Source organism: Onychomys torridus, chromosome 18 (genome assembly GCF_903995425.1).
Source record: "Onychomys torridus chromosome 18, mOncTor1.1, whole genome shotgun sequence".
NCBI lineage: Eukaryota > Metazoa > Chordata > Mammalia > Rodentia > Cricetidae > Onychomys > Onychomys torridus.
In genome coordinates, this window is record NC_050460.1 from 37,785,174 (window position 1) to 37,800,010 (window position 14,837).

The 14,837-nt window shown below is 41.9% G+C and overlaps 1 long non-coding RNA gene across 1 annotated transcript in view; it reads left to right on the forward strand.

The window, feature by feature from the left end:
• The first annotated feature begins 367 nt into the window (after positions 1–367).
• LOC118569342 overlaps positions 368–14,837 on the forward strand; it is a 30,316-nt gene continuing 15,846 nt past the window's right edge. Inside the window, exon 1 of the long non-coding RNA XR_004943067.1 lies at positions 368–475. This is a non-coding gene — a long non-coding RNA (uncharacterized LOC118569342). The remainder of the gene's footprint in view (positions 476–14,837) is intronic.

Consider the following 14,837-nt stretch of genomic DNA (forward strand, 5'->3'; position numbering starts at 1 on the left):
TGTTTGCACCTAGATTTTAAGGCAGAACAGCCCTTGCCTTTTTAATTCAAAGAACTGAAGAGAATGTTGTCTTTCCAAGGATAAGCAAAGAAATTAAAGTCATTTTGCTTCTTATTACAAAATGCAAAATACATACAAAAGTCTAAAACAATGAGCCCCAATATTCATCGACTGACTTCAATAATTGATAATCAACAAAAGGCCAAACACATGAATCCTACTTAGTGGTCATCCACGCCCTAACTCACACTGGGTTTTAAAAAAAAATGTGTCAATTCATCCCAGCATAAAATTCACTCCAGTAAAAGCTGCAAGCATTCACTACCATATTGCCAACCATCTGTATTTTGTTGTGTGGCAGATCCCAGGACCCATCCTGCCTTTCTGCTCGCCAAACAACTTCCCACTTCCTCCTTCCCTCAGGACCTGGCAGACTCCACTTTGTTCTCTATTTCCATGAGTTTGGTGGCTTTAGGTAAGCTCCTGTGAGTGGGATTGTGAAGTAATTTGTCTTTTTGTGTGTGACTGGCTTGTTTTATTTAGCAAAATGTCTTTAAGGTTCTTCATGTAACTTGTGACAGATTTCCTCCTTTTCCAAAGCTGAGTAATATTTCATTTTACATGTAGCCAACACTTCCTCTATCCTTTCATCTGTCAATGGACTGTGTCCCTCTCTTGGACACTGAAAAATTCGGCAGTGAATATGGTTATATAAGTATCCCCCTGAGCCAGAAGCAGGATTTCAGGGTGTGTGCCTTAAATGATAATGGTCCCCATAAGCTCATATATTTGAATGTTTGGTCAGCAGTTGGTGGAACACTTTGGGAAGGATTAGGAGATGTGGTCTTGTTGGAGGAGGTGTGTCACTGAAGGTGGGCTTTGAAGTTTCAGACACCCATACATTCCCAGTTAGTGCTTGTGCTTCTCTCTTCTCTCTTCTCTCTTCTCTCTTCTCTCTCTCTCTCTCTCTCTCTCTCTCTCTCTCTCTCTCTCTCTCTCTCTCTTTCTCTCTCTCTTCCTATATTACAGAGAAAGATGTAATCTCAACAGCTGCTACTATAGCACCACACATGCCTGCCTGCTGCCCTGCTCCCTGTCATAATGGTCATGGATTCTAACCCTCTGGAACTGTATCAAGGCCCCAGAAAACTCTTCTATAAGTTGTCTTTGTCCACATCTTGTCACTATAATTGAAAAGCAACTAAGACACAAGGTCACATGGCAGTTCAGTGTTAATTTTTCTTGAAGAGTCATCACTCTGTTACTTAGAATAAGTGCAATATTAGATTCATAGAAACAGTGCATGACTGTTTCAGCTTCTCCCTTCTCTCTCTCTCTCTCTCTCTCTCTCTCTCTCTCTCTCTCTCTCTCTCTCTCTCTTCTCTCCCCCTTTCTTTTGGCAGTACTGTGGATTCTATCTACCCCTTATATATGCTAGATAAGTGCTCTACCATTTAGTTATCTTCCTAACTTCATAATGTCTTCCTTATTTTTTTTATTTTGAGATAGGGTCTCTGTATATGGCCCAGACTAGTCTTAAACTTGCTCTGTACCTGAGGGAGGTCTTAAACTTATAATCCTCCTGCCGTAGTCTTCCAAATATCTGGAATCACAAGTATGTGCCACTAGGCCCAGCTCTTCAGATCTTTTGCTTTTTTGAGACAGGGTTCCTCTATGTAATGGTTCTGATTGTCCTGGAACTTACTTTGTAGACCAGGCTGGCCTTGAACTTGCAGACATCCACCTGCTGGGATTAAAGGTGTGTGCCCCCAAAACCTAGATTCATTATGGTTTTGATTACTGTAAATAATGATGACATCATTTCATATGCTTATTGCCATTTGTATATCTTCTTTGAAGAAACTTTTATTTGGTTTTAAAAACAGATTTTGGTCTTACTGAGCCCTGGGCATTCTTTATTATGTCCTGGTCACCCTGCTTTGAGACATGGTTTGCAGACATATTCTCCCCTCCTGAAGGTTGTCCCTTAATTCTGCTGATTGTTTCCTGGTTTTATAGACATTTTCAAGTTTGGTTTAGTCCCACACAGTTGGTTTTCTTTACTGCTGTTGCTTGTGCTTTTGGTGTGTCAGACCCATGCAATCATTGCCAAATCCAACATCATGATGTCTCCCTCTAAGGGGTTGTAGAGGTTCAAGTCTTCTCTTTAGGTCTTTGATCCATTTTGAGCTCATCTGTGTGCATGACGTAAGGTGCGTACCTCCCTGTTCTCCCTTTGCATGTGATGTCCAGCTTCCCTAGAAGCATTTGCTGGAAGGACTGTCCTTCCCCACTGTGCAGTCTTGGTGACTTTGCCAGTGATTGGACTATATGTAGGCAGGGAATATTTATGGGATCTCTATGTCATTCCCACTGCTTCACGTGTCCGTCTTTATGCCAACGCTATGCCGTTTAGATGACTGTTACTTTGCAATACTTTGAAAAGTGTGAGGTCTCCATTTTTGCTTTCTGGAGATGACTTGGGCTCTCCTTCATTCCTTGCAGCTTTCCTTGCAGTGGCCTCCGGGGAGCATGGAGCTCTTTAAGAATGCTTAATTTTCAAGCATTTGTGATTTCTCTGGCTTTGCCTTTATTATTGATTTCTAGTTTTATCCCACAGCAGCTGGAAAAGATCGTTAGTATGATTGCAGTCTTCTGACACATGTATAGACCTGTTTTGTGGCCCACAGCAATGATCTAGCTTGGAGAATGGTCTATACACATGAGAAGAGTGTGTATTTCACTGTTGTAGTGTGCAATGCCCACGTACATCTGCTGGATTCCACTGGTGTCTGCTGTCTGTCAAGTCCTCTGTTTCCTTACTGACATTCTACCTGTTTGCCTTACCCACTCTTGAAAATGGCCCATGACCATGTTTTATATCATTCTGTTGTTCTCTCGGCTTCTGTGCAGTTCTGTCAATGTTTGTTTAATATTCTTCAGATGATCTGATGTTAGATGCAAATTTCGTGGTTATTGTCGTATCTTCCTAGAGAAATTACTGCTGTGGGATGTTCAAGTATGTCAAATGTGTTGCTCTGATTGGTTAAAATAAAACACTGGTTGGCCAGTAGCCAGGCAGGAAGATAGGTGGGACAAGCAGAGAAGAGAATTCTGGTAAGTGGAAGGCGAAGGCAGAGGGAGAAGCTGCCAGCCACCAGCCGCGATGACAAGGAAGATGTAAGGCACTGGTAAGCCACGAGCCACGTGTCAATTTATAGATTAATAGAAATGGATTAATTTAAGATAGAAGAAGTAGATAACAAGAAGCCTGCCATGGCCATACAGTTTGCAAGCAATATAAGTTTCTGTGTGTTTACTTGGTTGGGTCTGAGCGTCCATGGGCCTGGCGGGTGAGAGAGATTTGTCCTGACTGTGGGCCAGGCAGGAAAACTCTAGCTACAAATTACTACTTTTTTTTCCATTATATAACATCATTTTTCTCCTTGTGACAGTTTGTAACACAAATTTTTATATCGTATGAGGCCCCTCTTTGTCTTTTTGGTTACTATTTGTGTGGAAATAATGTATTTTTCATCCTTTTATTTCAGCTTATATGTGTCCTGAATTCTTTTTAAAAGGGTTGTTTTAGTTTTCTTTGTGTCTATATATGTGTGTCTACTTACATGTGAGTGCAAGTGCCTGAGAGAAATGTAGAAGAGAGTGGCTGATTTGCTGGAGCTGGAGTTGCAGGTGGGTGCTGGGAACCAAACTCAAGTCCTCCAGAACAACAACTAGGGTTCTTTACCTCTAAACCATCTCTCCAGCTGTGTCCTTAATTTTTAATTCTAAAGCAAATCTCTATAGCAAATGTAGTAACTGGATTTTTTATTTGCTTAGCCTCTCTAATGCTTTTTGATTGAAGAATTCAATTCATTTGCATTTAAAGAAACTTAATCAGAAATTACTATTTCCATTTTGTTCATTACTTTCTGTCTGCCACAATGATTTTGTCTTCTCTTTCCCTTTCTTACTGCTTTTCTTTGTGTTTTGTGGATCCTTTGTGGTTACATGCTTTTATTATTTCTTCATTTCCTTTTGTATATCTACCATAAAGATTTTTTTTTAATGGTTGCTATGGGGCTGTTAGAAAATATCTTGTAACAACCCATTTTAAGATGATAACTTTGGTTAAACACTCAGTTCTTTTACATTCTCCCAATACAGAATTTATATTAGTGAAATGACAAATTAAAATCACAGGTACTTGCATTCATTAGCATAGTTTTATAGTTTTTCATCTTTAGTTTTGGAAATTTTATCTTATCAAGTGATTTATGCACTACCATTACTATATTATAACATCTGGTGTTTGTCTTCATTATATTTACTTTTAGTAATGAAGTTTATTTTTAAAATATTTTTCATTGTTTATTTTTTTATGTGCATTTGTGTTTTGCATACATGTATGTGTGTGCATGGATGCCTGATTCCCTAGAACTGGAGTTGCAGACAGTTGTGTGCTGTGATGTGGGTGCTGGGGATTGAACTCAGGTCCTCTGGAAGAGCAGCCAGTGCTCTTAACTGCTGAGCCATCTCTCCAGATCCGAAGTTTATATTTTTTAAATGTTTTTGTGTTGCTGTTTAATGTCTTTTCATTTCAACTTGAAGAACTTTTAGCATTCTGATCAGACATTCTAGTGTTGATGAACATTTTCAGCTTCTGCTTATCTGGAAGCCTTTATATTTTCATTTTTGACGTGCAATTTGAGAGAATATACTATTTGTCGTTGGCAGCATTTTGAACATAAATATATTGTTCTTCTTCCTTCCAGCCCTTGTAGGTTTGAGCTAAGAAATCTGCTAATCTTGTAGATGCTCCCTTGCCCACACATTGTTTCTCTCATGTTACCAGTTCTCTGTCTCAGCTTTTTGGCTGTTGGATTATACAGAGTTTCAGTGTGAGATTCTTTGGGGTCTTCTTCTTTGAAGAAGTCCTTTGACTTTCTTGCTTTGGAATCCCACCCTTTTTTTTCTTAATTTCAGAATTGGGGTGGTCTCAGCTATCATTTCTTTAATTAGCTCTTTTCTCTCTTTCTAGAACTCATCGGATGCGTGTGTTTGTCTGAGTGTTGATATCCCTGTGTGCCTTAGGCTTCCGTCATCTTTTTTATCCACCTCTGTGATTTTCAGACATCTCGTTCAGTGATTTTGAATGGCCTGTCTTTGGTTTTTCTCATTTCACTTGATCACGGCTAATGTTCATTCCTGTGGTGAATTTTTCCATTCAGTTTTATGGTCTTCAGCTCCAGAATTTCTGTCAGTTGTTGTTTGCCTGAGATCTTAGTTCACAGAGCATCCTAATAACTATTATTTTTAATTGTCTCTGAAATTTGTATGTATTTGGAGTCATCTTCTAGAGGCTCAATGTGTTCCTTTGATAGGACATTACCCACTGATCCTTTCTAACATTCCATCAGAGCCTTATAATTGGAAAAATCAATCCCTGCTCGCTTCTGTAGTTTGGTTCCACATAGGAAAAATTTTCACCTGTCAGTCTGGCTAGAGACTTGATGCTGTTTGGAGTCTTTTCTGGACTATATGCTCTGTGAGTTCAAGCACGTGTATAATCCCCTAATGGAAGCATGCTGCCAGTTTCTCCTTAGGAGCTCCATCCTGATGCCTCTATCAATTAAGTCATTGGTCACCGTTGTTCTTAGAATCAACCCGATCCTGATGCTCTGTCAATTTCATCAGTGCTCAGCTGACTTCGTTGCCTAGACTCAAGCAAGACAAAGCCTCCACCTGCTGGGATTAAAGATACATGCCACTGCACACAGCCATGTACATATTTTTTGAGGCAGAGGTCTCATGCCACCTGTGCTGTCCTCAAGCTCGCTATATAGCAGAGGCTAGCCCAAGCTCTTGAAGGAGTAGGTTACCATGATCAGCATATAATTTCATTCATAATTATTTCAGAAAATATCCCTGGAAAATACTTAATCACTATTATACGCAACAAAATTAGAAAGCTTTCCATACGTTCCAGTTACCATTAAAAATTTCTATATGGGCTTGTAACTGTTTATTCAAATTGGTTCATGGGCCAGCAAGAGGTGCTTACCACCAAGCCTGACAAACCTGAGATCAATCCCTGGGAGCCACATGGAAGGAAAGAACCAGCTCCTACATGTTGTCCTCTGACCATGGGAGCATGTACACACACACACACACACACACACACACACACACACACACACACACCAAATAAATAAATAAAATAATTAATAATAAATAATAGAATACTTAAAATTTTTCTTTTTTTCAGATCAGAATTCAAACAAGTCTTTTAACTCTGTCAATATATTGATCCCTCCGCCACAACTTTTAAAATTCTTCTATTTTATCTATTGAGAAAACCAACTTGTTTGCTTCCTAGAACTTTCCACATTCATGATTTGCATCACACGGTCACAACATCTTTCATTTGGCTACTTGTTTGTTTCATTTGGTTTTGGAGACAGGGTCTCACTATGCAACCTAGAGTGTCTTGGACTCACTGTATAGCCCAGGCTCACTGCAGATTTGTAATCCTCTTGCCTTAGCCTTCCAAGTGCTGGGTTTACAGGGCTGTACCAACACACACACACACACACACACACACACACACACACACACACACACACACACGGTGTCATTCAATGTTCTCTTCTGTGCCCTGTATTCCCTGCACACTGACTGCTGAGTCTAGAGAGTTAATAAGATTTGAGTCTGTGTCAGGCTCTTCCTGTTTTGTTGCTTTAGAAGACATGTGACTACCTCTCTTATGTGATAGTGACTTTGACAAATAGGCTTCAGCATTATCAGACAGATTTACCCATTACAGTGTTCCATCAGCTGTGCTTTCACAGTCATTAATAATCATTGGCTAGATTGAGTCTTTCATGTAAAAGTTTAAAGTGAGATCTGGGTGATGGCTCAGCCAGTGACGTGCTGTCTGGCAAGCAGGAGAACCAGAGTTTAGACTTCCAGTACACATGTGAAAGGTTGAGCATAATGGCATGTGCCTGTGACCCTTGCCTTGAGGGATAGGGCAGAAAAGACGAACAGAAGTTGAGAGCTCACTGGCCAGTCAGCCTAGCCAAACTGATGACCGTCAGTTTCAATGAGAGGGCCTGTTTCAAAAAATAAAGATGGAGAAAGATTGAGAAGAGACATAATGTCAACCTTGGGTCTCCACATGTTCATATACATGTCCATACGCAGCTGCAAGCATATATACACATACCTCACATGTACATATCACACACACACACACACACACACACACACACACACACACACACTTTCTATTTCTACCATTCCTTGTAGATTCTCATCTGTATTTTATGTATGTTTGTATGTTTGTATGTATGTATGTATATGTGCAGGGATGTGTGGAGATTAGAAGACAACTTTAGGAACTCAGCTCTCTCTTTCTGTCATATGGGATGGGGGATTGAACTCAGGTCATCAGGTTCAGCAGCAAGTGCCTTTTACCCACTGAGCCATCTCACCTCACCAGGAGCATATTCCTTTTTCTTTTTTGAAAAAAAGTAATTTTATACAATATATTTTGATCATATTCTTTCCCTGCCCCCAACTCCTACCAGATCCTCCTCACTTCCCTATCTGTCCAACTTCTTGTTTGTTCTCTCTCTCTCTCTCTCTCTCTCTCTCTCTCTCTCTCTCTCTCTCTCCTTCCCTCCTTCTCTCCTGACTTCCCTCCTTTCTTCATATACATGTATCCAAAATATAAAGCACACAAAAAGTCATGGAATCTGTTCCATGCTGGCTATCTATTCCCATGCATGAGACTACCCTGTAGTGTGGCTCATATTCTCCATTGAAGAAAATTTAACTTTGTCTCATAGCAAGTATCAATTGCAAAGAGCCTGTTGACAAGGGGTGGGACTTGGTGCCTACTTCTCCTCAGTGCTGGGAATTTTATCTGGTTTGAACTTGTGCACATCTTGTACACACAGTCACAGTCTCTGAGTTCATATATGTATTAACCCTGTTGTGCCTAGAAGATGATGTTTCCTTGGAATCATCCACCTCTGGCTCTTATACTCTTTTTGCCTCTTCTATGAATCCCTGAACCCCAAGGGGAAGGGTTTGATAGAGACATCCCATTTAGGACTGATTGCTCCAAAGTCTCTCATTCTCTGCACATTGTATAGTTTTAGATCTCTCTGTTAATTACCATCTACTGAAAGAAGAAACTTCTCTGACAAGAATTGAGCAATACATTGACTTATGGGTATAACTATAGGTCACTAGAAGTCATTTTATGCTGTGTTCTTTTAGCAGAATAATAATAGCAGTACATTTTCCTCTAGGCCTGTGACCTGTCTGGTCTCAGGTTCTCATCCACTTCATTGGTATCAAGTATGGCTTTTATCTCATAGAGTGGTCCTTAAATCCACTTATTTAAAAAGTGGTTGGTTAACATTTGCACCACTAGTGTTACAGTATATCCTGCAGGCAGATACCTGTTATTGGTCACAGGGTTTATGGCTAAGTGGTATTTATGATTACTTTTCTCTTGCATGCATAGTACCTTTCAGTACCATGGATCCTGGTCGGTAAGGACAAAGCTTCTGGTTGGGCATCATTTCTCCAGGTTTGATGACATCAGTAAGCAATTTCTTCAGCATCAGGGACTTACTGTCAGGTTGTAGAGGGTGGCCAATGGCCTTGGCAATAGTCTGTTATAGTTGAAGGGGGATCAATGGGACCTCCTTGGCCAACAATGCAATCAAATGTAACTCATTCCTGACACTGGAAGTTAGACTTAGTGGCAGAAGATGTCTAGCTGGGGCATTGTCTCCTCTTTATAGGGTGAATTTATAGGTCCATTTAAATTCTTTTCATATACATATATATTGTAGGATGTTTCCACAGTAATAAGTTTCCATACAGCTTCTCAAAATGCCTTTGGTGTAAGTCATTCCTCCCAGTCTTCCCTCCTTTACCCTGCCAACCCCTTTCCCTTCTCATTTAATCCTAGTTTCCCATTTATCTCTTTATAACACTATATTCTAATTCTCCTTCCTTGGGAAGAGCCTCTCCTCCTGTTGTGGGATATTTGAGCAAACTATAAAGATGTGTCAATGCTTTATCCTGCCTGCCTAAGGTACCTGATAGGTTTAGTAAAGAGCTGAATGGCCAATAGCTGGCCATGAAAGAATAGGTGGGACTTCCAGGGAGAGAGAGGGAGTCAGCATGAATCTAGGAGTACGAAGAAGATGCCAGCAAGACTTGGAGGGAGTCAGGCATACAGAATGGAGGAGAGGTAAAAAGCCACCTGGCAGAACATAGATTCACAGAAGCAGGTTGATTTAAGTTATAAGAGCTGGTTGGGAACGAGCCTTAGTTAAAGGCTTATTATTAATTATATCATAATTAACATTAAGTCTCCATGTCATTCTTTGGAGGCTGGAGGTCCCAAAAGAAAGTCTGACAAGGAAGACTGACAACATCCTCCCCTTTGTCCCTTACTGGCTGCTTCGCCTCTGTGGTTATTCTGATCAGAAGTGCATCTCTGAAGAGCAAGGAATTGTTCTGTCCCCCATAACCTTGAAGATAAAAGGAAAATAAGACCCCTGCATTCCTTTCCTCAAAAAGACATTGGCCGGGTGCGAATCAAGCAGCTTCAGCCTATCATGACTAAGAAGTTCCTGGTGCAAGTTACAATGTTTCTTATTGGTAGCCAGTTTGAAAGGAGGCTTTGATTGAGAAGGGAATCATTCATAAGTAGTGGAAATGACAGGGATGACTGTGGTGGTACTGATGAAGGTAGGGTTATAACAAACAACCGGGGAAAAAGTAAATACAGAGGGGTGAACATAATCCAAGCGTTTGAACATTCATTTTGAGCCAGTACCTTTCATGCTCATGTTCCTTATAAAGCACTGTGCAAAATACCAATGACGTTTTGCAGCTGATTGTTGAAACAGATGATAGGAGATTTCTAATTAAAAGCCATCAGCTCACCACTGGGTGCAATGATACATATTTTTAATCTCAGCATTTGAGAGGCAGAGGCAGGTGGATCTCTATGAATTCCAGGCTATCCAGGGATACCTAGAGAGACCTTTTCTTTAAAAAAAAAAAAAAAAAAAAAAACGTAAGAAAAAGAAAGATCTATCAGCTCTGATTTCTGTCCTGGAAAAGGTACCCAGATCATTTCATGGTCCTTCTTGAACCTGAATTTCTCTTTCATATGAGGCTATTTCTAAATAATACAATGTATATGAGTGGAGAAACCACCAAATTCAGGGTGCATCTCCAGGAAGTGCCAGATGACTTCCCCAAATTGTGACTTCCCACACATGCTGTAAGACGCTGTCAGAAGCATTTAACACGTGCACTGTCTTTCACTTCTCGGGGACACTTTCTTTTCAGAATACAAAATAATGTGAGACGTTCTAAATGATGCATTTAGTATATCAATGCTAAGATAAATTAAGTCCCAGCAATATTCTCTATGCACACAACCTTACAGCTCACTTAAAATCCTCCTCCTTCTAAGATGGCAATGTGAAAGTGTGGATTTTGTGAAATGAAAGGGAAAGAAGACGAAAATCTCAGGTTGGGGATTTAGCTCAGTGGTAGAGCGCTCGCCTAGCAAGCGCAAGGCCGTGGGTTCGATCCTCAGCTCAAAAAAAAAAAAAAAAAGACAAAAGTCTCTAAAAGGATTCTGAAACCTCTAAAATGCTCCTAAGATTCCTCATCATTAAGCATTGGGTTAGGTGTGAGGGGTCTGGAAACCATATATTAACACGCTTCGCATCACTCAGCACAAGTAACACCACAGGCAGTTACCTGATAAGGAGAAAGGTTCATTTTGCCTCATGGTTCTGGAGGAATCATTCTAAAATCAGGCGATGCTGTTGTTTTGGGTCTCTGGCCAGAGCGACACATCACAGAAGGTGTACACAATGGAGCAAACCACTTGCCTAGCAAGCCAGAAGGTTTAAAGAGAGACTAGACCCCCCAAAACATAGCCTCAGTTACCCGAACACCACACATCAGGCTTCACTGCCTTCCAACAGTGCCACCTTGAGGACCTAGGTTTCAATACATGGGTCTTTAGAGATCTTGACAATATTCAACACTGCATATTACTTAGTCAAAAAATAAACAAAACCCACCAAAATCTATTTCCTTGTCAAGGGTTGGGAAATAGTACAGCCTAAGCTCGAGTCCAAATGAAAAGCTTCAAAGAGCCAAATCAGAAAAGCATAGTGGGTACAAATGTAAAAATAGAAAAGTAAGAATGGGAACCAGGACTTGGCTCCAGAGAGCACCAGTCTGGAGGCTTGATTGACATATGTGAAACATCAAAGCAGACGCCAGAGCCCCCTAAACAAATCAAACCAAGGCACACAACACCAGATAGCTCAAGAAAGAAGAAAGGTTTCCTTCTATTGTTGTAGGGAGATCAGGGCCAACAGGGTTACCTAGAGTGAAGAGCAGGGAGGAGCAGCCAAGAAGAGGTTTTCCTTTAAGCACATATGATGATCCTGGGTGTTTAAGGGAATGACCTCACCTTCCAAGACATAGGCACCTGAAGGACACTGCGAAGGGACTGAGCATAGAAACGAGTGAAGCATGTGCTTTATCAAGCTTCCCAAGTGTAGAATCTGCAGACTGCAAGGCTCTTCATTTGATGCTTAAGATGGAATCAAACCATTTGGAGCATGGAAATGCGAGCATGACAGTCTGATACGAGATGCTACCAGATCAAAAGAAGGGAAACAATCACATCAGACCAACATTTAGTAGCAGAAGACTCATAGGCAAGGTCAAGAACTACAGTGACCAATTGTAAGAAGCCGAATCCTTGGAATAGTATAATCTTCAGTGTAGTTCTAGGGGAAATCTAAGGTCAAGGTTGAGAGGTGTTCACAAGAAAGAAGAGTAGGATCAGCATCTGTCAACAAGTAAGTGCTGCTTGAAAGAGGAGCATCTTCAAGTATGGTGTCTGTCTCAGGCCCCTCTCTAGGGCAGTCCCCAAAGGCATGAGTCTTCAGAAGAACTGACAGCAATTTCGGCCTCTAAGTCACTATGCAATGCACATATGTGGGATTGTGAAAACAGGTCAATGTCATAAATTATCTGGTTAGGCCTCAGCTGGGAAAGCTTCCATCCAGTCCTTTAGGCCTTACTTCACCCTTCTCTGACTCCTGGGTAGCCAGAAAGGCTGACCTGTACACAGTTCTCTACTTAGGTCTGCTTGGAGATGTTGCAGGGCATCATGTAGGAGGTAACAAGTGCAGCATTGACTCTGCTAAGCCACCGTCTCAACGCAAGTCCACCTCCTACCTGCTACCTGATCCAGCAGATTCTCTCCTGCTTGCTTTATTCTCTCTCCCCACTCTTTCCACTTCTTTCTTCCCTCTCTCATTCTTTACCTCCTGCACAAGTGCGTACCTAGGCTCACATACTTCCATGTGTGCATGCGCGCGCGCGCACGCACGCACGCGCACACACACACACACACACACACACACACACACACACACACTGCTAACCATCTCCTTGCCTTTTAAATCTAGGTATTGTCAAATGCCTGCCATCAGCCAAAGGGCCTGAGACATCCTTTACTGTTTTTCTTTGTGCCTTACCGGAATACAGGATCCATGAATAAGCTCTGCTCGGTGATTAGCTCCGCAAGTACCATTCACAGGATTCTGAATGCTCTACGCCCCCAGCTCACCACTAACATAGAAGTTGCTTTCGTGTCTCCCTATGTGCAGGGTGGGTTCTTAAAGAGGAGCTGCTCAAACAGCCTCCTGGCTTGTGATGAAAACTGAAGGGCAGGATGATCCCCGGTGAGAGTCAGTGCTGGAAGTGATTGAAGGCTTAGCACAAAGCTGGGACCCCCTGCTTCCAGACCATGCTACAAGGATAACAAGAAAAATCAGCCAGAGACAGGCAGCAGGCTGTGTCTCACTAGGAAGCATTCCCACAAGCTCTCTTGGCCAGGCAGGTCCAGGCCTGCCCAGGCACCTCTCTCAATGGGTCAGCTATGGACAAAACATTGGTGCCCTGGGACTACATGATGTATAGAAACACTGCATGATGTACATAAGCAAAGCAACGTGATACATGACTTGCTGCTGATCTTACTGCTAGGCATAGCTCCTCTCCCTACTGTTGGGGGTGGCGGTGAATTACCTGCTGCTAGCACCACATATGGTCAGGCATCAATTCAGAGAAAAGGAACTGTTGGAGAAGCACTTTTCTCAAACCCGCCTTCCTCTTCATATTCTCCAGTCTGAATGTCTCAGCTTGTCCCAGTTTCCTGAGGTTTGGGGAGACTCTTTTGTGACTCTCCAGGGACTTCCACAAGAAGCTTCGAGTGATCAGAGAGGAGAAAAGTGACTCAGCAGTATGCACGTCTCCACAAGTCACTGCTGAGTTTCCTTTTCTGTCTTAGTTACTGTTCCATTGCTGTGAAGAGACACCATGACCAGGGCAACTCTTATAGGAGAAAGCATTGAATTGGGGCTGGCTGCAATTTCAGAGGTTTAGTCCATTATCATGGCGGGGAGTATGGAGACATGCAGACAGGTGCTGGAGCAGTAGCTGAGAGCTACATCTTGATCCATGGGCAGAGAAGGGAATGGTGGAGGGAGGAAGAGAAAGAGAGAAGGAGATACTGAGTCTGGAGTGGGCTTCTGAACCCATAGACCTCCTGCCTTGCATTACACTTCAGACATATCAGGTGAAAATGCTTTTGATGAGGGTTGAGAGATGTAGGAGCTTGCCAGTTTGACAGAATCTTGTGAATAAAAATTCCCGAAAAGAAACTGTATCTGAAAAAAGTTGATTGATTAAAACTTTAATGGCTGTGGAGAGGTTGGAACGCTACAGATCCAGAGCTAATTCCAGTTTATCTTGGGCTATCTTTAGCCCACTAAATGGTCATTCCTTGCCCCATTCTTTGGACTGTATTAACAAAACTCTAATTTTCCACCAACCAAATCATAAGATTCCACCAATCAGAAAACATCTAAGATCTATAGATAAGATCTCCCCACTGTGCTGTAACCCCACACTTACTGTTTGCATGTCTTGATAATGGTTTTCTTTGTTCTGTTGCTGTGGTGGTCTGAATGAAAATGGCCCCCATAGGCTCATGGGGAGTGGCACCATTAGGAGGTGTGGCTTTGCTGGAGGAAGTGTGTCACTAGGGAGCAGGCTTTGAGATCTCAAATGTTCAAGCCAGGCCTAGTATGACATTCACTTCCTCCTGCCTGCTGATCTGGATGCAGAACTCTAAGCTCTTTCTCCAACACTATGTCTGCCTGTACACTGTCATTCTTCTTACCATGATGATAATGGACTAAACCTCCTGATACTGTAAGCCAGTCTCAATTAAATGTTTTCCTTTATATGAGTTGCCGTGGTGATGATGCCTCTTCACAGCAATAGAAACTCCAACTATGACAGTTGCTACAAAAACATCATGGAATTGATTCCACATTGGAACATGGAATTTGGGGGCAATCTAAATCTGAGCTTCTAGGCTCTGGTCACTCACACTTGGTTCTAAAATAAACTGTCTTGTATTCCCCGAGATGAGAGCAATAAATTTTGTGTTGACAACCTCCATGGAAAAACACCTGAGTGTGTCTATGGGGGGAAAGTCCTACCATAAATGTCGGATACACCAACTGATGGGCTGAGGTCCCAGACTGAGTAAAAAAGGAGAAAGCAAGGAGAATACAGCATCCATATTTCTCAGCTTCCTGAGTGCACACATGATATGGCCAGCAACCTCAAGTTTGTGCCAACCCAGGCCTTCCCTGCCATGATGGATTATGCTCTCAAACTGTGAGCCA